Genomic DNA, 22,413 nt, shown 5'->3' with positions numbered 1-22,413 from the left:
AAACAAACAAGTACACAACACCTGCTCATAGCCGTCATGTGAGTTCATCCAGTGTATAAGCCTTACCTTCTCCATTCCATACATCATAACCCATCAACAGTTAGCCCAAGACGCTGAGGAAACCTCTCCGGGTGTGTGACACGACTGCCTTTCCTCCTGGCTTCATGCCACTCGCTGTACCGACCAACAGTTCGTCAAGCTATTTCTTTCATGCTCTAACATATTGTAAAGCTGTATATACACCGAGGAGGTTATGGCTGTAGGTTAAGTTATCCTTCTTGTTGCCAGAGCATTACAAAGCACGCCTGCAATCGTTCGCAAGCAGCATGGCATTGAATTGTTGAAGCCAGAGATTTACGTCACTCTCTTCTGCTTTTAAACACACAAAAAACTAGTAGAACGGTTGCATCTTGGAATGACTTTGCCAACCAATAAGAAGCGCTTAGTGGCTCGTTCAAGGGCACTTTAAATGCCGGTGTTATAGTTTTGACGTCTACAAACGAGTCTTGTTTGTCTTTAGTTGCTTGAATAGTATACACAAATGCTTGAGCCACTGTTTCAAGTGTTGGAATTTCTGTGAGCTCTGTAACACATGCTCTAACTCAAGCTTCATAACACAAGAAAGCGCTTATTTGGAGCCGACGCATCTATAGGTAGCCTTTTGATTTTCAGTCTTGCAAGTTTTTTTTTTTTCTAAACAAGAAACTCCTGCAAGGGCGTTTCAATGCGCAAAAAAGTACAGGACTCACTTTTACCTATGAGCACCCATGATGAGATATTCAAGCAAGAAATTTTGCCAAGTTATTATTTTATTTTTGTTTAGAACTTCCCGCCTGACCGGTAAGAAAAAATTATGCACGCAGGGATTTTAATCTCTACCGTTTCAGCCATTGCACACATTGCAGTTTTTTCAAGCTGCTGCTGCTCCTGCTTTCATGTAGCGTCAGTATTTTTCCTGTGAGTGTATTCCACACCAAAAGCCTGTTCATGCTCAAGTGTGTACACTGCGACATTCGTGTAAAATCAGTTAGCTTAGAACATTTCATACGTGCATCTGCGTTAAACTGCGCATCTACTGTAGCGCCGAAGGAAAGAACCCTTGTTAAGATAGCAGTGTGTGGTTCTGAAAAAGGAAGAAAAAAAGGGGGTACATTTGAACCTTGAGCGTTCAGCACTGACACGCCGAAGGACGAGGCAAAGAACGTTCGGCCAGGTGTGGGTGTCTTCCTCCACCCTCTGTCATGATCTTGCTCTTGAGAGAAAACTGACAGCAAGACTTCGGGACGATGTCGTGCAGCTAGGCCATTGTGGGACATTGGAATCATTCTGAAGGTGCTGTAGGAACAGTGAAAAGACAAAACAAACGCGCGCAAAGAGCTTAGCGATGCTCCGAACAATACGGTGGGCCGAGTATGAGGCTCGACGAAACTTGTGGACTTAAGGATGAGTGTACAGTTTGTACTACGTTTTAATATATTTGTAAAACATTGCACACGTTTTTTGTACAGCGAGGACAAACCACCACCACGGTAGCTTTCGGCTCCTTAGAGATGTAGTGCTCGCGGACGCACGCGGTCGGCGACGTGACGCTACCTGCCGTGACAGGGCACAAATAACTCGCCGCGGCGCCCTCTCTTATCTTTCCGTTCCTCTTTCTTTCGGCCAGGGTAACGTGGAGAAAAAAATTGTGCGTACAAATGAGTGCTTAATTTATTTTTGTATGCGTGATGCATGTAAATACACTCTCTGCACCGCAAGTGAGCGCATATTGTTTTCTAGTTTCGACTCTGGTCAAGTTTGAGAAAAAGGGCGCGAGAAATATAGGTGAGGCTTTGAGTGCAATGAAGAGTGGTGGTTGAGGGTGAGTATTTCGGCGCAGTGAAAAAAAAATACATACTATACATGCACATTATATAGGTGTTCCTTAGCTGTTGTTTTATCTCCCTGCAATTTCTTGTTCTTGTTGTTCGAGTGTTCACGTTTCTGTTGCTGTCTCGAATACAAGCCTTGAGAGTACAATTTTTTCGAGTGATTAACTCCATCACCACCACCCCGCAACACGTCACTGTTGTTTACAAGCAGCCTCTCTTCTGGGTAGCCATTAATAGACAAACGCGTATACAGGGTGTTTTTTGTTCTTTTTGGTTGTACAAAAACCTGAATACCTTAAGCTAAGCTTTTCATTCACACGTTTGTATCCACGGCACAGGCTTGAAGAATTGCATGACCATTCCCCATTAAAGTTACAAGCCGTTGTAAGACGTCAGAATGAATTTGTCTGAAAAGCCGCAGTGCAAGCAAAATAAAGGTCTGTATGTGTCTATATAGCAGATATATGTATGTCATATACTCGCCACACTATTGGGGCGTCCACTAGCGCGCCCACATTGTCTTTCCTCTCCCATGTACGTGCTTTGTCCGCGGATCATCTCGAAAACAAAAAAGTGTTATTTTACTGCCATGGTTGAAAAACATTTTGCGCTATATTATGAAGAAAAACAACCGGTGTGTAATATCAGCAATATAGGTGGATTTTTTGCAGAACTCTCTGCGTTGTCACGGGCACTAGTTTGTGATTGAGTGGTCATTTATAAATGCACTTTGGTGTTTAAATGGCTTGTATTTAGTTTCGCGTATTCGTGTTCATGTTCTTTTTTTCAGTCACCGGCAACGTCTTAAAGGCATTGATTGATTGATATGTAGGGTTTAACGTCTCAAAACCACCATATGATTATGAGAGACGCCGTAGTGAAGGGCTCCAGAAATTTTGACCACCTTGGCTTCTTTAAAAAAGGAACACAAAAGTAACATGCTTTCAAGGAATAGAGATCTAGGCCACTTTAAACTTTACAACTTGAGAAAACAGGAAGTCGTCGTCAAGACCATTCAAACCATATACAGAAACCTATATATATATATATATATATATATATATATATATATATATATATATATATATATATATATATATATATATATATATATATATATATATATATATATATATATATATATATATATATATATATATATATACTGGTTTCGAAGCAGTTATACTCGGCTGCTGACCCGCAGGTCGCGGGTTCGAATCACGGCTGCGGCGGCTGCATTTCCGATGGAGGCGGAAATGTTGTAGGTCCGTGTGCTCAGATTTGGGTGCACGTTAAAGAACCCCAGGTGGTCTAAATTTCCGGAGCCCTCCACTACGGCGTCTCTCATAATAATACAGTGGTTTTGGGACGTTAAACCCCACATATCAATCAATCGAAGCAGTTATAGAAGGGCATGCTAGCTCGCGCACGCGCATTGAACGGAATCTTTGAGCTTCCTTCTGAGGTGTACACATAGCTTTGGAGACGTTACAGTCATTTGTGATTGCTTTTCATGGCTCGCTCCCGCTCAGCCTTCAAGCAAGAACACGGATGTCTGTGCCCTACGCTTTGATCCTGCCAAGAGCACAAAACTTTTGTTCGCTCCTAGGATTAACCGCCAAAGAACATTCGGTGAGGCGTTTCTTCTTTTTTTGGCGATGCTCTTAAGTTCAGTGAAGTGCGCCTGTGGCTAAACTATGAACACTGTGAGTTAGCGACAAGAGCACTTATCTTGAATACCCAAGAGCAGCCTCCAGAGAATTTCGGTAAACGGACAATGAGCGCCATTGTGAACCTGAAACGCGAAACAACCGCTCCTGCTAAAATACGGGAATGGAAACTGGTGGAGCTGTGGCTGCATCGAACCGTGTCTAGGTCAGCAAAAAAAACAAAACTTTTCAGACCACAAATTTGCGTTTATCTCGGTTACAGATCCATTCGGTTATGAAACACCTAGAACCATGCTTGTTTTAAGGTTGTAATGAACTTCATCTTTTAATAACCTGACATTTCTTCAATGAGACCATGCGTGTCAACAGGCAGTTTGCATGTTAATATTCAAATTCGAATTGTTAAACAATGGCACCAATTAAAAAAGGGACTGCGAGGAGCAGAAAACAATATATAACACGAAACTGTTTCTATGAAGTAAACAAATCACTGTCCGTTACTCATTCAAATATTATGAGGCTGACATGTAATATTACGATCGTACAGCTGTTAAGGATGAAAAATGGACATTAAGCTATGCTATCTTACTTAGTGACTGCTACGATTTAGTTTGTTAACACTGTATTTGTGCTGTAGCGCTTGTTGGAGCACATAATTTTTTTTTCTTTCATAGTGAAAAGTTGGTTGCTGTGTGGGCAAAAATGAAAAGCTGTTCTTATAACAATAGTGTCAAACTCAACTTTTATTATTGACATTTTACGGGAATGCTATCAACCAAGACGCCAAGCCCACTTGAAAACGGTGTATTGACTTTGAGTGAGAGTGCTCTCTGTATCTTACTGAGCGGTGGAAACTTGACAGCAAGGCTAAAACAAACTTCACTAATACGAAACCTTTCTTCTTTGTATGGGAAGGTCATTGTGTAGTGGTTATGCGTATTTTACATTTAGTATCGTTCAAGTGATCTAAATGTTATCGGGGGATAAGCGGGGGCATACAACAGTTGACGAAGCCAGTAAATGGCCGGCGCAGCGTCCAAAATATGAGAGTGAATGTTTCTCGGAGTGTTGCTTCACATATTACGTTCACCGTGTTCACACTACGTACATCGTTGTGAGCATTCGTGCATTATCAAAAATCTGCACCTTCCCAAGCTGTATCACCCTAATCTGGTAATTGTACATACTTATTTGTGTTTTCGTGATCTTTACGTTCGCGTTGTTTTGTTAGTGTTTCAAGAATAAATTAATAAAAGCTATGTTTTGCACAATACGTGCTGAATCGTCTTTGGCTCTCACTTACCACCCAGCTTGCAACCACGTGTCTGTCAAAGAAGTGCGGCAACATGTACAAGCGCCGATAATTGGACCTGAACTCTTGTACTTAGACTATAGTAACACAGAGTGCCAGGCGATGTTATATTCCTTTGATGGAAAGTTGAAATGAGCGCTGATGAAGGTGAGTCAGTCCATCTTCAGCTATGCGGCCTCATAACTATGTAAGTTGATCGTTATTTAAAAATAGCAGATGGTAAGTGTCGTTTTTAAAGTACTCTTGAGATTTAGCGCACAGCGTAGTGCATTACTGTGGCACATGCTGCAATCTTGTGGACAAGTGAGTACTAGATAATAGATGGTTTGTACTGTGGTCAACATCGTTTCACAGTGACACACATTGTGAACGAGTACTGTACAATACATCTCGGAGGCACTGAAAATGAGTTCATGACTGAAAGTGTTGCAAGCTCATCGGAATTATGAGGTAAGCAGCCTGAATACAAAATGCCTGACACAAAAACAATTCAAAAGGTCACGATAAATGCATAATTACGGGCACCTTCTTATTTGTGTTAAGTATATAGACTACACTTGCACGCGTAATTTGAGACTGCATTGACTGATTGAGTAGTGGAAATCGATGTAGGTATCTGGAGCCTGTATGTGAAGTGCAGCTGCAATAATCGTTTCACAAGCACAATCTTTAATCACAGTTGTTTAAAAGCATTCAGTATCTCCAGCATAAGGACTGAACATTTTTTTGTGTGAAAATGCGATTAATTACTGGCCCAGCGTGGTAAGTATGGGCACACTCGTGTGATGTTCAAATTAATTATGGGGCGTAGAAATTCCTGCACAAAACCTTGCAGCATCATCACTTGCCCCCAACGTTTTTGGAGAACCAGCGAGTTTAGTAAAGAAGCAAGCTGCTATAAATGTAGATAGCTCGGTGAGTTGGTATGAATTCACGGTAGCAAGCAGTGTGAAAACAAGATAAACACACAAAAATAAAAAAGAAGAGCTTGTCTTTTCTTTCCATGTGTCCGTCTTGTTTATCGCTCTGCTTGCTGCGATGAAGCTGCGATAGCCCTGTGACTTTTTTTTTCGCTCAGAAGATCGGGTTTGCCAGTATAGGATGATCCCCAATTTTTTCAACTGAAACTGTTCATAACATTGACCATATGAGGTTCTTTTTTACTGCCCATTTGTTCATTCTATCTATCCATCTATCTATCTATCTATCTATCTATCTATCTATCTATCTATCTATCTATCTATCTATCTATCTATCTATCTATCTATCTATCTATTTTTTTTCCTTTTTGCCTAGAGCCAGATATCCTGGTGGTCAAGTGCTGCGAAACCCCGCATTAAAGTGGCATGTCTCGTAAGGGTTGTGCTGACACGACGCGACATGTCTTACTTGAACGCTTGCACTCACTTTCTGTGAAGTGTAATGTATGCGCAAAGTCGTCGATAATCTGCATAAAAGGCGTTCTTGAGCTGCAATACAACGAAAAGTGCAAAGCGTAACAGAATAATGAGACAGAAAATGGACAGAGGGAAGTGAACTGAGGTCTCGAAAGTGGATAGCGGCAATGAATTATGATTCCAGAAATGGAAACGGGCGAAGAGTTACGAAGCCCGATAAAAAGTGCTGGAAATGCGTGACCCGGTGGCGCAACGGTAGCGCGTGTGACTCCAGATCAGAAGGGTGCGTGAAAGTGCTGTAAATACTACAAGTGTATTCGGATACTACAAATGAATTAAGGGACCTCTTATACAGAAAACAATCGTAATCTTTCACCGACATTATTTCTGGGACAGGAACAACGTTGATAAATGCCACGACATCTTTATGGTGTACAACAGCACGCATGCAGTGTGAATGACACTTCGAAGACGTTCTGTCACGATAAGAGACTAACATCAATATCGAACTGCAACATGCATTCACCGTAGTTAGGCATATCTGTGCTTTCAGCTGGCGTCACTGTAGTGCTAGACTCCTGCTCCGGCTAGCACCATCGCACCGTGTGTGTATACAGCATCTGAATGTCGTACCTGGTTCTCGAAACATATATGCAGTGAACTAGCGCCAGCCAGATCAAGAGTCAAGTGCTATGGTGATGCCGGCTGAAAGCACAGATTCACCTATTGTCAGTCAAGGCCGTGGTAAAGGCATGTCGGAGTTCTACTGGGCCGAAAGCGACACTTTCCACTGTTCGTGTTTCTTTCAATCGCAGTAGTACAAAAAAGTCCCTTTTGCTGCCGTCTCGATTCATAGCTGCAGAATAATTATAGCTGCTGGGTTCTGGTGCCGCAGGCCAGCCGCTCTACCACCCATGCGTGATTCATACGGTACTACACCTTAATTGTAATACTACAATTTGTTGGCGTTTTACATCGCAAAACAACGATATGATGAAGAATGTGTAGTGAAGGGGTTCAAAAAATTTGGCCACTAGGAGTTCTTTAAAGGAGTATTGATACGATTTCGACGCACATCAAAAGAGATGTTTCGATTCTGTGGTGTGCACTATCACCTCCCTCTACAGTTCGGAACCATACAACTTGTATAAAATATTTTACTTTTATTTTGAAGTTTTTATCACCCAGTATGGGCTATTCGCCCCCACCGCAATGGCCATTATCACGACAAGTCAACATAGTTCGCTGAGTTTTCCCAATGCTCGCCGTCTAAATCGCCAAATTCACTGTCATAGTCTGGGCGACAGTTGACTCACCGTTGTCTACGTGAACCACGTGTGAATGAGGGCCAACTGAGAGCAGTTGCTGGTATGACGCGAGTTGCAATGTACCCATGACATCAGACTTGTGTTGACGCGGCTATGTGAAGCCATCCTTTCGATATCGAAACTGGAATGGCTGTTTTGAGTTAGCCATATTGACAATATATTTAATACATTTCTAAGCGCAACGACTCTTTTTTATGGTTCTCGAAACCATTTTTGTAGGTATTATTCAGAGAAACAACTCGAAAATATTTGAAATTCATGTCAGTTCTCATTTAACGTGTCCATACAAGCTAAAGTAGCCAACTAAATCTTTCGTTGGCCTGCGAGAGCGATGACATTTCTACGCCTCAGCCCCATACGACGCAGCCTATCTGTACACAGGGCGAAAATAAGCGCATGCACAGAAAGCTCGCTCGGCTAGGTCCATCGTCCGCTGAGCTGTCGCTTTTTAAGGGCGTAACCCCATACCAGAGCACTGCAGACGAACCACGTTCAACATTGATTGCCCCGCCGCGGTGGCCTAGTTGTCATGGCACTCGACTCCTAACCCGAATGTCACGGGATCAAATCCCGGCTCCTGCGGCTGCATTTTCGATGGAGGTGGAAACGTTTGAGGCTTGTGTACTTAGACTTAGGACCACGTTAAAGAACCCCAGGAGGTTGAAATTTCTGGAGCCCTTCACTACGGCGTCTTTCATATCATGGTTTTAGAACGTTAAACACCAGATATTATTATTCAATATTGCTTATTTCCTGATTCTTGACGCGTGTCGTATATCTAAATGTTATTTCTCCAATTTGTTGCTGCAACGCACCTTTTTGGAAAATGAAGTAGGAGCTGTTTTCCAGCTCACGCTGTCTGTTTAAGTACGCAAATAACAAGGTGATGTCCCCAAACACAAACAGTTTAGGAGACGACGGGCTCAGCTTAGTGCGCTTTGCGGGCATGCGTGTACATTCGCCTTGTTAGACTATAGGTTCCGTTGTACGGCACTGACGCCCAGAAAAGTCGTCACTCGCGCACGCTAGTTAAAGATTTGGGTGGCTGTACGTGGGCGTCAAGCATTTCGCCTCTATCAAAACGCGGCTGTCTTGCTCAAAATGTACCACACCTTGTAATTTCACTTCCCGCCAACACTATCTAAAATTCAACTTTACAAAACGCGGTCAAGTGCCAGGGCACACCCAGCATATATGTAGGCGGTGCCACCGCCCCGGAGGCTGAACGCGGCTCTACATGGTGCGTAGAAGCGTATGACGTCCTTAGCGACTCGTAACATATGAGGCAAATGGGGAAGTTAGTATAGCTATCTCGCGAGTTTTAGTACAGATCTACGTAGACAGAATTTGTTTTGCACAATGTCCAAACGAAGAAAAGCTATTTTGAGTTGGCAATACGCCCCGATTTTGTTCAGGTTGAGTTTTTGTTCCGAGAAAAATGTGTGGCGGTTCGCGTCACATTCTTTTTCATAACACAAAACATACACCCACTTTCTTGTTGTTGCTTTTTGCACGCATGCCTTTTTGCACATACGTCATTTGGCTATTTCTTTAAGGTTACCGTTATCACCACGTTTACATGCATTGCTTTATTCAACTTCATTTTTTAAAGCCAATGAGGCATATTTATAATAAATATTACTTTATAATGTGAAGTTGGAGAAATCAATTTCCAGATACTAAGGAATTTCCTGCAGTTTATATGCCAAAAACAGGCATATTATTTGAAATGCCAGTATCTCCTTGAAGTGCGAGTAGGTTTCACGCCTCCTGACAGCAGCTTAACTAGTTCAATCAGCACAGTGTGAACGCAATGAATACTTTTATTTGCTTCCACAACTAAAGCGATGATCAAGGATCGTATAATCCGAAATTAATGACGTTTTGCTCCACTATACGGCACGATTCATAATTATATCGTGGTTCACACGCGCAAAACGCCACTATTTATATTTGTTTCGTTTAGTTAACTGCGTCCAAAGCAAATACATTGATAGATTGATTGATATGTGGGGTTTAACGTCTGAAAACCATCATACGATAGACGTCGTAATGGAGGACTCCGGAATTTTCGACCACTTAGGGTTATTTAACATGCACCCAAATCTGAGCACGCGGGCCTACAGCACTTTCACCTCCATCGAGAATGCAGCCGCCGCCGCCGGGATTCGATCCCACAACCTGCAGATCAGCAGCCGAGTACCTTAGCCACTGAACCACCACAGCGGGCAAATCAAACATATATGTATTTTTTTAAGCGAAGTAAACAAGCCAGCGGCCCTCCGCCCTCGTTTCGTAGTTGAATGCGATGTGTCAGCATGCCCATAACCTCAGCCACCCCCCATAGGGTGCGTCAGTTGGCAATAACGATGCATGAATGACCCGTTTCTGTTCATGGCATGCATGCAAATAACCGCAACCTTGCTTCTGATAGCTATACAGGACATGGCCCCATGCGGCCCCCACGTGACACAAAACATACAGAGTGAAAGCTTGCATTGTGCGCATGCACTTCCGCACCACTGCACAGCCGAGCCATCTCCACGTAAGCTGTGACAGCAGCAACCCATTCCGCCAGCGCACTTCGTCGGCAGTCCTGAGTGCTATTTCAGATTGAAATATCTTCTCAGTGGGGCGTCAAACACTTCGTGCTATACGCAGTGGCGACACTCTTCTGTGAGTCATGGAAGCCGGCTTCAAGGACGCATACAAAACCCGTTTGAATGGAGGTAAGTGAACGCTTTGAACATTGCTTGCATTCCAGTGTGCGCTGTTTAATTGTGTGGTCCCGTGAATGTGGGCTGCCAAGTGATGTTTTTTTTTTATACATCTTCGTCTCGTCAAAATTACTGCTACATGCAGGAGATATTGAAGCAAAGGCGGGTCCTGATACACCCGACGTTTACGGCTATTAACACGCTTTTAAAGAATTTAACAGTTAGAAAATCAATTTCTAAAGGCAAAAAAAAACTTGAACAACTTAGAAGCCCCGCGACAGACACACTGTGCATTTCGCGGAAAATGTCACTAATTTACAGAAGGCTATTTTAATTCTTGAACTAAGACTAGATGACTGAAGGTTACTTAGATTATCGAGCCTGTTTTTGCATGGTGCGTCGAAAGTAAAGACCAAAAAGACGTCCGCGGGTCTTTTACATTACCGCTAAGACGGCTCGCAGGCGAAAGCGATAGATCAAAGGCGGAAACTTCTTGTCATATTCAGACGAGCTATTTAGTTCTGGGCATTTTCTTTCGTCCGTTTCGAGCCTCTTCTGGAGCCGGTTGCAATCCACACAGGCCTAGATCAGTGACGTCCATCGCATACCCTTTCCGCGTTGCTTCATAGCCATCAGTACGCCAAATCACCCGAAAGCAGCTTTATTTTTTTAAAGCAAAAGCTTTACTGGCCTAGTCTAGCGAGTTTTGTCATGTATTTTCACCTGGTTTGGAAGCGAAGGACGCGTACCACGTGACTACGTGCCTCCGCCACTGCTTCCACCACTACTAGGATGAAAAACGCTGCCTCGCTAGCCATGTTCACTTGATTAACTACGTGACTCGTCACTCTCGCTGCCGCGTTGGCTCAGGAGCAGAAGCGGCAAGCTGCGTCGAACCATCCTGCAGTCGCTGCGCCGTGCTCCTAAACCGGCTGCAGAAATCGGGCGCCTTTTTCTTCTCACTGCCACCACCACCACCACCACCACCACCACCATCCTGCAGATGTCACTCAGCTTGCTATGAGTTAAGTGCGAAAAGGAGTAACAACGCGCAAAAGTGGCATGCCCAAACTAGTGAACAACGGGAACTTCGGCGAGCTGGACGTCGATAGAATCCGCCTTTTGCATTTTCTTGTGCTACCCTCTGGCGTTTTGGTAGGGCTTAGTAGAGGCAGGGAGAACTGGTATGGCTAAAATGAAGACCTCCAACGCGAAGAGGCATTTCGCAACTTCTCCGCTAGGGAAGGGCGCATGCGCAGCAGCGTCGTGGAAAAGGCGGATTGATGGTGAAAGACGACAGCGACGAGCTTTAGCGACCAGGAATGGGTACCTTGCGTTTGTTTCCAGGGATGACATCGGAAGCTGACGAAATGATGGCGCTGAGTGCTAGCAGTACAGCATGTTCGACATAACCGTATCTTTCAGTTCACAATCTGTTCTTTGATTACGAGGTGAACAAGCATAACCAAGAGTAACAAGTTCTCGCTTTCATGACCAGGCCTCACCGAGCTAAGCCGCAGCAATTTTTATTCACTAAAACACCGCAAAAACAAAGTGAACGCGTAGCTTGCGCACTCCGAACCATGCTTGAGAGGTTAGGTGATATTCTTCCATTGTTTCGTGGTCACGCCGCGATTTCGTTCAAGGTCACCTTCGCTTCGCATAAAATACGTAGGACTTTCGCTTTGCAATGAAAACATCGTAGAACTTGCAGTCAGCGAAGTATTTCCAAAAGTGCCCGCAAAAATGTAAGTTTGGAACGCGTTCATAGCCTATGCTATGAAAAAAGAGCTTGAAAATTTGGACAAGTATTTTAAGCGATTCGCTCATGGTTGACTATATCAGAAAAAAATTAAGGAAAATAACGCTGCAACTGTCAGATTGTTTTACCATTTATTATTTTGCGAAATAAATTTCGCTTAGATGAGTTAAGAACTCCATGGAATGTAAATCATGTACGGGGAAGAAAAATACAAAAAAATGAAATACTTTATATTTGGAACTTTTTTGCGTCTAAACTACGATGTGATTATGAGGCACACTATAGATGAAGACAGTGGAATAATTTTGAGCCGCCTGAAAGTTCAACAATGTTGTTGCATTGTGCCACCATGGACGGAAGTCGAAACCACGTACTCGATGTTCGCCGGGCGACATCTTAGGCATCAAACCGTCCTATGTAGAAAAGCCGAATGCAATGAAACTCTAAAAAAAAGTCACAGCTTTGCCGCAAAGACGAAGCAATGAACGCGATAGCAACAAAGTTAAAGGTCACGCGCAGAATGGCAAACAGATCGAAAGATGCCCCGCGTTTCTCACGCACAAATTACGCACAAAACGTACTCGCAGGTACAGATGAACGCGAATAAGCGCCTTAGTTGTTACTTCGCTGTGTCTGAAAAGCGCGCCCTTTTCGAAAATGAAGATTGCGCAACGATCGCAGTAACCTTTGTGCGCCCGGTAATTACAACAGAATCGTTCCAGTGAAAGCCCAACGCCAGCCAAGACGTATGATCCTCCCCACCACGAGATAAGGGTGCACGAGCAATCTTTCCCCCCCTTTTTCTCCGCGGGGCAAAGTACGCATGGGAGATAATAGCGCGGGCCACCGCTTCATGACGATGTGGCGGAGTGCGCTCATTGCGCCATTAAGCTGGTAAGGCTGAAAACACGATAGTTCCCCCCGGGATGCCCGCCAACAGCAGTAGGTGGTCAATATAAATAGCTTGCTGTTTGAATGCTGAAGGACGTACTGCTCCTTAGCTCAGTTTAACACTTTGCACTAAGGATTCAGAGGTCCCAAGTTCGACTCCGCGTGCCGGAGTTTTTTTTTAATTATATTTATTTGTTGCGTATATATATATATATATATATATATATATATATATATATATATATATATATATATATATATACGGTGGTTAGTGACGTCGACGTTGATGCCAGCGGCAAAATTGAGCAAAGAGTGGTGTCAATATACTTGCTATCACAATAAAATTAATCAGCAGTGTATGAATGAAAAGCGCAGGACCGCATCGAAGCTTAAACGTCATGTTATCACTAATACATCTTGGAATTTTCGAAATATTGTCACCGCTAGTATGTGGAGCTTAACGTCCCAAAACCACCATATGATTATGAGAGACGCCAAAGGGGGGGGGGGGGGCTCCGGAAATTCTGACCAACTGCAGTTCGTTAACGTGCGCCCGAATCTGAGCACACGGGCCTGAAAAGTTCTCACCGCATCCGCGCTATATGTACAAGCACTTTCTTTTTTTTTTTTTTTGCGAATGGGATCTTTCCGGATATGTGGTCTGCGCATGCCCGCTGGCCTCGAGGAGGAACGCGCCATAATTTTTGGTGGCCATGAAAACGTCACGAAACGTGCGGATCAAGCGACATCTGGTGCCACAAGCATGCAAATGTTTGCCCCAAAAAGAGGCGGTAACGCAAGCCTCCAATATTACCTTACGGAATGTGGTGGGCATTTTTGGAGTTGAAGAGCCACCAGTTTAGATTTCGGCGATCTTCACTTGTGGTGCTGTTCGGACTAGGAAAAGGCGAATTTATGTACCCCTGCAATAAAGGGGTACATTTTCAGTGATAACAATTAATATGTTGCCTTACCATTGCATTATGTAACACTCTAGTTCACTGCACTGTTTTTCAGCCCTTCATGAGCTGCTTGAGCGACATACTGTATTGCCATTATTGCCTTTAGATCAGTTACATACTTTGACAGCTAATAAGACAAACATTTTTAAAACTTGAGGGAATCGTAACAAAACAATTGCCGCGCTCATTTTAAAATGTCACACGGAAATCCTACCGCGCTATGGCCACCCTTTACTATAGACACTGACTGACGTTTATGTTTGGGGAGACAAGTTGAGAATAAATCTTCGATTTTTCTACAATATTATTATAAGAGACGTCGTAGTGGAGGGCTCCGAAAAGTTGCATGATTTGATGTTCATTAACGTGCACCTCAATCCAAGCACACACATCACTTCACAAGTTGGAATAACATGGTACGAGGATTGAAGATCCAAAACACATTTCTCAATGTTGATCCGAGTGAGATCTAGCACATAGTCTTGGAAGCCCTAGAACCAAATGTCTCGGACAGCGCTGAGTACGTCTCGCGTGTGCGCCAACAGCATCGTATTAAGAAGCTGGCTTGCAAAAGAAACGGCAGGCAGGCCCACGAGTTTGGTGCTATGTGGTCCCAGTTTATTGAGAAAAAAATCCTTAAATTGACTACTCGAGAAAAAACGAGATGTTTGCAAAAAAAAAAAAGCCATGGATTTACCGAATACTTCGTCACCCCACTACTACTTCCCCGTACCTACCGCAACTTAACGACAGCCACTCCGATTGTGAGCTTTAAGGCGATTCGCGGTGCAATAAAACCTCCGAGAGCTCTGCGTGGTAAGCGCATTAGTTCGTAAGAATAGTTTCTCGAAAAGGGCCCATTATTATAATTTTGCACAACATCGAAATTCACTACATCCACTGAGCGCATTCGTCGATTTTTCTCGAATTATGTGGACGAAGCTGCGCACATATCTTCTGGCAGAATTGTAGCCATTTGTTACAGAATGGCCGTTCGAAACGTCTGTTGTTTCCCACGCTCTCCAGCATCTTCGGGATCGTCGGCATGTTTAAAGCTAAGAACGGGAAATGTGAGCAAAAGACTGGGAGGACGCTGAAGCTTTGCCTTCAAGAGTTGAATGGCATAGCGTAATCGCTCTCTGGTCATTCGCTGGTGCCATCTTCTCATTCGCTTGCTTTGCTTCGCTTCTCGGTAGACACCTCAACTGTACCGCGAGTAGTGAACCTGCGCGTAACATTGTCAGTTTAGAAATCCCATGGAATGCATATTGCAAGTTCAGATGCGAAGAGTGCCCACAATGAAAAATTTCGTCATTCTGTGAATCAGAGGAGTACTGCCAATTCATATGTGGAGTTTAACGTCGCAAAACCACCGTATGATTATGTGAGACGCAGTAGTGGACGGCTCCGGAAATTTGGACCACATGGGGTTCATTAACGGGCACCCGAATCTGCGCACATGGGCCTACATTATTTTCTCCTCTATCGAAAATGCAGCCACCGCAGCCGAGATTCGATCCCGCGACCCTCGGGTCAGTGGCCCAGTACCTTAGCGACTAGACTACCCCTGTGGGGCGAAGTACCAACACAGGTGTACAATTTTTTGGTGCACCTGCCACGATGGTCTAATGGTTATGGGGCTCGGCTGCTGACCCCAAAGACGTGGGACTGAATGTCGGTAGCTGCATTTCGATAGAGGCGCGTTAATACACGAAACGATAAAAAAAACAATGTTTGAAATCGCCGGAGCCTTCCAATATGGTTCGGGAAAATTATAACTGCGGAAAAAACGAGACACTAGAACGAAGTGGACAGGATGATCGCAGTTCCGTCTACTTCGCAGCACCAAGGTGTTAGGGCGAGCCAAGAGCCAAAGCGCTAAGGAGATAGAGGCAAATTGAATAACTAGACACAGGCCTGATGAGTGCGTCAGCAACTCATCCATGTATTTTTCCATTGTATTTAATTTTTAGTAGATAGAAGTCTTGAAACCTGTCACGCGGTCATGTTTGTGATTTCGCATGTGCTTACTTTGTTTTAAACAAGGAAAGGGGGGGGGGGGGAGGTACTTTTCAAATGGCCGAGTGCCTTAGCCACTAGACCACCACCACGGGAATAGTGACTCTTTCTGCGGCCATTTATACCTGCAAGCTTCTTAATGTCATCTGTCCACCAAATTTTCTTTCCCTCTTTCATGCTTTCAATCACACAACCTGAATCGCAAAACGACTGGGTGGTTCAAAAGCTCGTTAAGAAGCACTCGTGGATAATTCTTCAATATCAGCAGCAACAAAATCAACAACTTATTTCTCCCGCAAAGACTTACGGACACTCAGTGGGGACATCGCTTGTTCGCAAAATGATGAGATATGGTGTAGAGGGCCCCTCGTATTTATACTTACAGCACGCATTCTTGCATCGTGAAAAAAAAAATGCCAGGCCTGCGTGGAAGGCGCAGCACAGTCACAGCGAAATCTAAAACAGCGGCCTTTCAGAGCCTTTTGAAGACACTCATTGGGTTACTACTGCAAGCACACTTGCTTGATACTCACTAGAGCATTATAATAGACTTTTGGGTAGTAGGCCGGCATTCGCTATGCTATTTTTCTTCATTCTCCTGAGAAGCGTGGTATGCGCTAAACACTTACAAGGAATTCCGTGCCAATTGTTCATGCAGTGGCTGGCGACGATGAGGAATTATGACTGAAGTGGGTATGCGCCACAAATAGGGAAACAAGAAGGAGCTTTTGTAATGGGTTGGGGCATAGGATGGTCCACTCGTTACGCTATTCGCATTGTGCGACGACTAGTTTTTCTTTCGCTCTTTTAAAACGCTTCATAAGTCGTTTTAAGGTGATTACTTTCCCCACTTCAAGCCTGCCTGAGGCAAGTTCGCCAACAAGTCAGAAGCACCAGCGTAGCTCAGTGGTAGAATACTGGGCTGGCAACCAGCAAACCCGGGTTCGAGCCCCATTGTGTTTATGGTGCTAGGTTTCCCGACAAAGCGCAAGCACCGGCGTAGCCCAGTGGTAGAATATAGGGCTTTCACACAGCAGACCCGCGTTTCGAGCCCCACTGAGTCTTTGGCGCTAGGTGTTTTCACGTTATGTGGTTACGAACGCCGGCGGCGGCAGTGCACAACTGCGCGTGACCCGAGTTGTGATCTCATAAAAACTTCCGCTGTAAAAGTGCCACTTTATCGGCACGTGGTGTTTAGGGGATGTTACTTGCTTTCTCGCGGTTTTTTTCTTTCTTTTTGATTGTTTGTTGCATAAGCAAGCAGTATTATCTCTTCTTTAGGCTGTATATTTGTGCGTCACTGTTTGAAAAAAAATTGACAGGAAGTCTGCACTAGTTACCATCAATTATCTGTTTGCTGTGTCTATTTTTCGCACTGGATAGTTTAATGAAGCATGCTCATTAACAATTGCCACTGAAAATGGGCAGTGTTAATTGTCTTGGGCAGCCACATGCTTTGTAGTGCGTCACTGAAATTTCACCACAGTGTTACTGTAGGCCTCCGCTGTGTAGATCCCGGGTTGCTTTTGATAGCTAGCTTCTTTGAAAATATATCATTTTTCGCCTATATCCCATTCAGTTACGGCAGCGCACCGTTGCAGCCCCCTAGAGATGGCGCCACGTGCAGATGTCCCGAAAGAGTTCGAATCAATCTCGCTGTGAATTTTTAAAAACGATAGTTTTTCTTGGGGACCTTCAACGCCAAAATTTTGCTCTGTCTGTCTGTGCATTTGTCTGTTTGTCTGCGCTAACGATATCCTAAACGGTCCTCAACGATACGTCAAACGGCCAACCCTCTCCGCAGTGCCAACCAATATTGCTCGAGTTTCAGCGTTCATACTTGTGCGATTGTCAATTCAAAAGCAATTATTGCGCATATCTGAGGCACCATAACACGTCCATATTTTTTTATGTGTGGCTTTATACTAAAGGAGGCAAACATAAGTAATTTTAAGGACCGTAGCGTTTATCATGCTGGGCTGACAGGGCAACGCGATGCTCAAAAAGGCAAGTTTTTCCAACGCTTTCCTAAGACGACACGGTGGTGGCGCCTGCCCGTCGCTTTGCGTTCTACACTTTACCGCCTCAGAGACAGGCGCGTGTCTTCCTCCGTGGGCGCGCACACCTTCCTTCGTTTTTGAAGATAACTGCCAGATGGCCGTCGTGTCTCACGTGCCTCGATGCGCTCACTCGCGTTCGCTGCACTGATCGATACCCTCTAACGCAGCGCTTCCAGAATACAATTTACCGATTTTCTCGCGCAGAACATCCAATAAACGTTTTGTTCACTCTCTCCACACTCAAGGCTATCGTCTTTTGACGACATTTGCCGTGAAACATGCAGATACGGAGCCAATTTCTTATTGGTGAACAAGTGCGAAGACACGCGTCTATACTTCGGTGTATTTGAGAAATAACGGTACTTTAAAAAAAACGTCAGGCCTGTGCAGAACGCGCAGAACAGTCAAGGTCAAAGCTAGAAGAGCAGCCTTTGAGAGCCTTCTCTAAACACTCTTTTGGATGCTCCAAGCACAATGCTGGGTAACCATTGTGACATAATCATGAATTTTCTATATTAGACCAGCATTCATTGTGCCATCCTTCTTCATTTTTTTTGCAGAAGTGTGGTATCCGCTACACATTTGTTGGAAATTTTGTGCAAATATCTTCATGCAGTGGCTTACGACTATGAAAAAATATGCCGGAAGTGTGTATGTCCCACAGTTGATAGGTGATCGAAAACAAGTTTTTTATAGGGTTGGGGCATTAGACGAGTCGTCACGCAATTCGCATTGTGGGACGCCTGGCTGTTCCTATAACGGTGTAAGACGCTTTATTACTCATTAATACGCCATTTCTTTTCAGACATCAAGCCTGCCTAAGGCCAGTTTAAAAACGAGATTCGAGCACTGGCGTAACTCAGTGGTAGAATACTAGAACACTAAGCTGCCAAACAGCGGATCCGGGTTTGAATTTCATTGGGTCATTGGTGTTCTTATTTATTGAGTTCAAGCACTGGCGTGGCTTGGTGGTAAAATGCTGGGCAGGCATACAGCAGACCCGGCTGTCAGTGGTATTTTTAATTACCGAGTTTTCTTCGTTCAATACTGGTTACTGATGACGGAGGTGGTAGCGGCGGCAGACATATTACTACGGCACCGTGCGTGACCCGTGTCGTGATCGCATAAAAGCTTTCGCTGTAATAATAAAACGCCCAACATCGGCAGTCTCTCGAAGTCAGTGCTGAGTGTAACAGATGGATGAAAAAGCGTTATCGAAGTCCAATACGTGTGCTACGTTCCTAGCGCAAGGCTGAAAGTTATTAAATTTTGTGCACCACAGTCTGCAGTACTAAACACGTTCATTGCCAGCATGTTGCACTAAATGCATTTGCTGTGTCATATAAAGGCCGATATTATTATGTTTATGCGCTTTATGAACCATGGAAACGCCATTTTAGTCTCCACATAATGCATTTCGAGCGGTAATAGATTGCCCCACCACGGTGGTCTAGTGGCTAAGGTACTCGGCTACTCACGGCAGCGGTACTAAGGTACTCGGCTAAGGTACTCGGCTAAGGTACTCGGCTAAGGTACTCGGCTAAGGTACTCGGCTAAGGTACTCGGCTAAGGTACTCGGCTAAGGTACTCGGCTAAGGTACTCGGCTAAGGTACTCGGCTAATCACGGCTGCGGCGGCTACGTTCGCGATGGAAGCGGGAAGGCTGTAGGCCCATGTGCTCAGATTTGGGTGCACGTTAAAGAACCCCAGGTGGTCGAAATTTCCGGAGGCCTTCATTACGGCGTCTCTCATAATCATATCGTGGTGTTGGGACGTTAAACCCCACATACAATCTATCATCAAGCAATAAGCGGTAATAGATTAAAGGAAAAAATATCAGCAATAAAGAACTTTGCCGACTATCGATCTGCTAGAAACTAAGAATGCCATTTGTCCTATTGGAACTGTTACGAAATAGCATCCAAAGACCCTCCGCCCAATAATCCTAAAAACGTATAGCACCCAGCTATTTGTCGATATGTCTGACAAACTGACGTCCATCTCCAGTATTTAGGTCGCTGTGATTTTTAGGTTGGTCATCGCCGCACTTGAGCATTACCTCGAAACTAGGAATTCCTGCCCCCAATCGTTCTTCGCCGATAAACAGAGAAAAATACTTCAGATGAGCGTGACTTACAAGCAACTCCACAAGCGTTACTTGCGCTGTTCTTTTCTGCAGAAAACGACGTTGATGTATTGCGTTTTAAATACGTAAGCCTTTCTATGCCGACACTATACCAACATATTGTTCATTCATGTCCTTATCACGTAAAATTATCGTAACCATTTAGAACATGTAATATAAATAAAAGAAAGTAACTTTTCGTGGTGGTGTTAAGCTTTGAGACCACGCCTCCACGCCGCAAAGCGCGTGTTAACGCCTCGCATAGACACCCACGCTTGCCGAACGTCAATATATTTGGACCATAAGGATACGTTGTAGCCGCAGTGCGAAACAAACGCAAAAGTAAGACGCGTTTTCGACACCCGGCCACGTGAGATTTAATGTTCATACAGAAGGGCTTCGTGGGACAGGCTGTGTGGCACACCCGTCAACGTCTTCAAAAACATGCCAATTCATTAGAAAATAGCATTGCGAGTGATCACACCACACTGTAGCAAGCATAGACGTGTGGTGTTACCCTCTTGAAACGATGTCATTCTAGGCGTGCCAGGTAGATCTTTGAGGCCTTTGTTAACACCCGAACGGGCGAGCAGAGCGTGAGTGTGCTGTCTCTGCAACTATTAGACAAGGAAATTCTCTACCCGACATCGCTTACCTGATTGAAATGCTGCGTAATCTGTGCATCTGTGCTAACACGTTCTATTATTGCGATAGCAATTCTATGGACACTCTCAGCTAAATTTCGCCGCCAGCGTTGGCGTCGGCGTCGATGTCATGTGCGTACATGTATACGTATCTATATGTATAAAAACGCAAGAAAGAAAAAAATCCCAGAAAATAAAAAAGACTCCGGCGCGTGCAATCGAGCGTGGGACCTCCACTTCGTGAATGCGAGGCTTTAAGCACTCACCCACCGAAAGGTACCTCCTTAAACGTTCAAACGGCAAGCTATTCATATTTACCACTTACCGCTGTTGGCGGGCATCTCGGGGTGGGGGGCTGTTGTGTTTTCAGTATTATCAGCAAGATGACGCAGTGAGCGCGCGGTGGCTCTTATCTCTCACGCGTACTTTGGCCGGCGTAAAGAATAAGGGGGTGTACGCTCGATCGCGCGCACTTATCTGGAAGTGGGGAGAATCGTAAGTCTTGGCTAGCCTTTGAGTTTTATCGGAACAATTCTGTTGTAGTTACGGGACACAAAAAGCTCGCTGCAATTGTTGCACAGCCTCCGTTAGCGAAGAGGGTGCGCTTTTCAGGCACAGCAAAGTAACAACTCAGACGCTTATTCGCGTTAATGTGTATCGTGAGTACGTTTCGTGCGTCCTTTGTGCGTGAGACGCGGGCCACGTTTCGGTCTGCTTGCCATTCTGCGCGTGATCTTCCAATTTGTTGCTCTCGCGTTCATTGCTTCGCCTTTGCAGAAAAGTTGTAACTTTTTATGTGTTTAATTTGAGCATATGCCTGTATTTTTTTGCTCTAAATAATTAGTTGTCATTCAGCGCCTATCCTCAATTTTTTCTTGATCCCGTGTTTTCCTTCCTAATCTTTCCTTTGAGACATACGGATTAGTCAACCTTTCGCCGTTTGTTCAGGTAGAGTGTCCACCATTACAATGCGCGGGGTACCGGGTTACCTCTTGCAAAGTTACCAAACACCCATCAATTTGTTCTTGTTTTTTTTTGCAAGATAACATGACCGGGAGCCGTTTAGTTATGTGTTCGTTTAGCGAAGTTGCAGTTCCCGCTTTTTCTACCTTTCATTTCTCTTCCCTTCACCCCTTGATGCAGCCCCTTGCTCTCTGATGAGCCACGGAAATTGAAAAAATTTCTTACTTCAAACAATTACGCCTCTTCGTAGCTTCGAGCGCGACCATGGGTTTGAAAACAGAGAGAAAGCACTCGGACTACCCGATAACCATCTCTAACTCCACTTAAACACGAGTTATGCAAAAGCTAAAAAAAATGAAGTGTGTTCCTCAAACTGGTAAGCTTGTAGGGCTTGTTAATGCAAGGCAGTGAATGGCCGTTGCGCGCAAGCCATTGAGCCATATATTCATTGTGCGTATGATGAGTGAATCCTCAGGAATCGAGCTGATATAGTTTCTAGAGACTTGCCATTATCCAAGTGCTCTGAAAATTCCCAAGGCTTCGCCAATTTGTAATGGTGGTAACCGAAATGAATTTGAAAACTATACACCAGTTTCCTCTCTGTGTGCATTTTCTAAGCGTTCAAAAAACAGTGAAACTCATTGAAATTATAATTCCTTTGTATATAGTTTTTTTCTGATTTTTAATACGGA

This window comes from Rhipicephalus microplus, chromosome X (assembly GCF_043290135.1).
Source record: "Rhipicephalus microplus isolate Deutch F79 chromosome X, USDA_Rmic, whole genome shotgun sequence".
Taxonomy (NCBI): domain Eukaryota; kingdom Metazoa; phylum Arthropoda; class Arachnida; order Ixodida; family Ixodidae; genus Rhipicephalus; species Rhipicephalus microplus.
The sequence above is the reverse complement of the archived record's forward strand: the minus strand, read 5'-3'. Positions refer to the sequence as shown.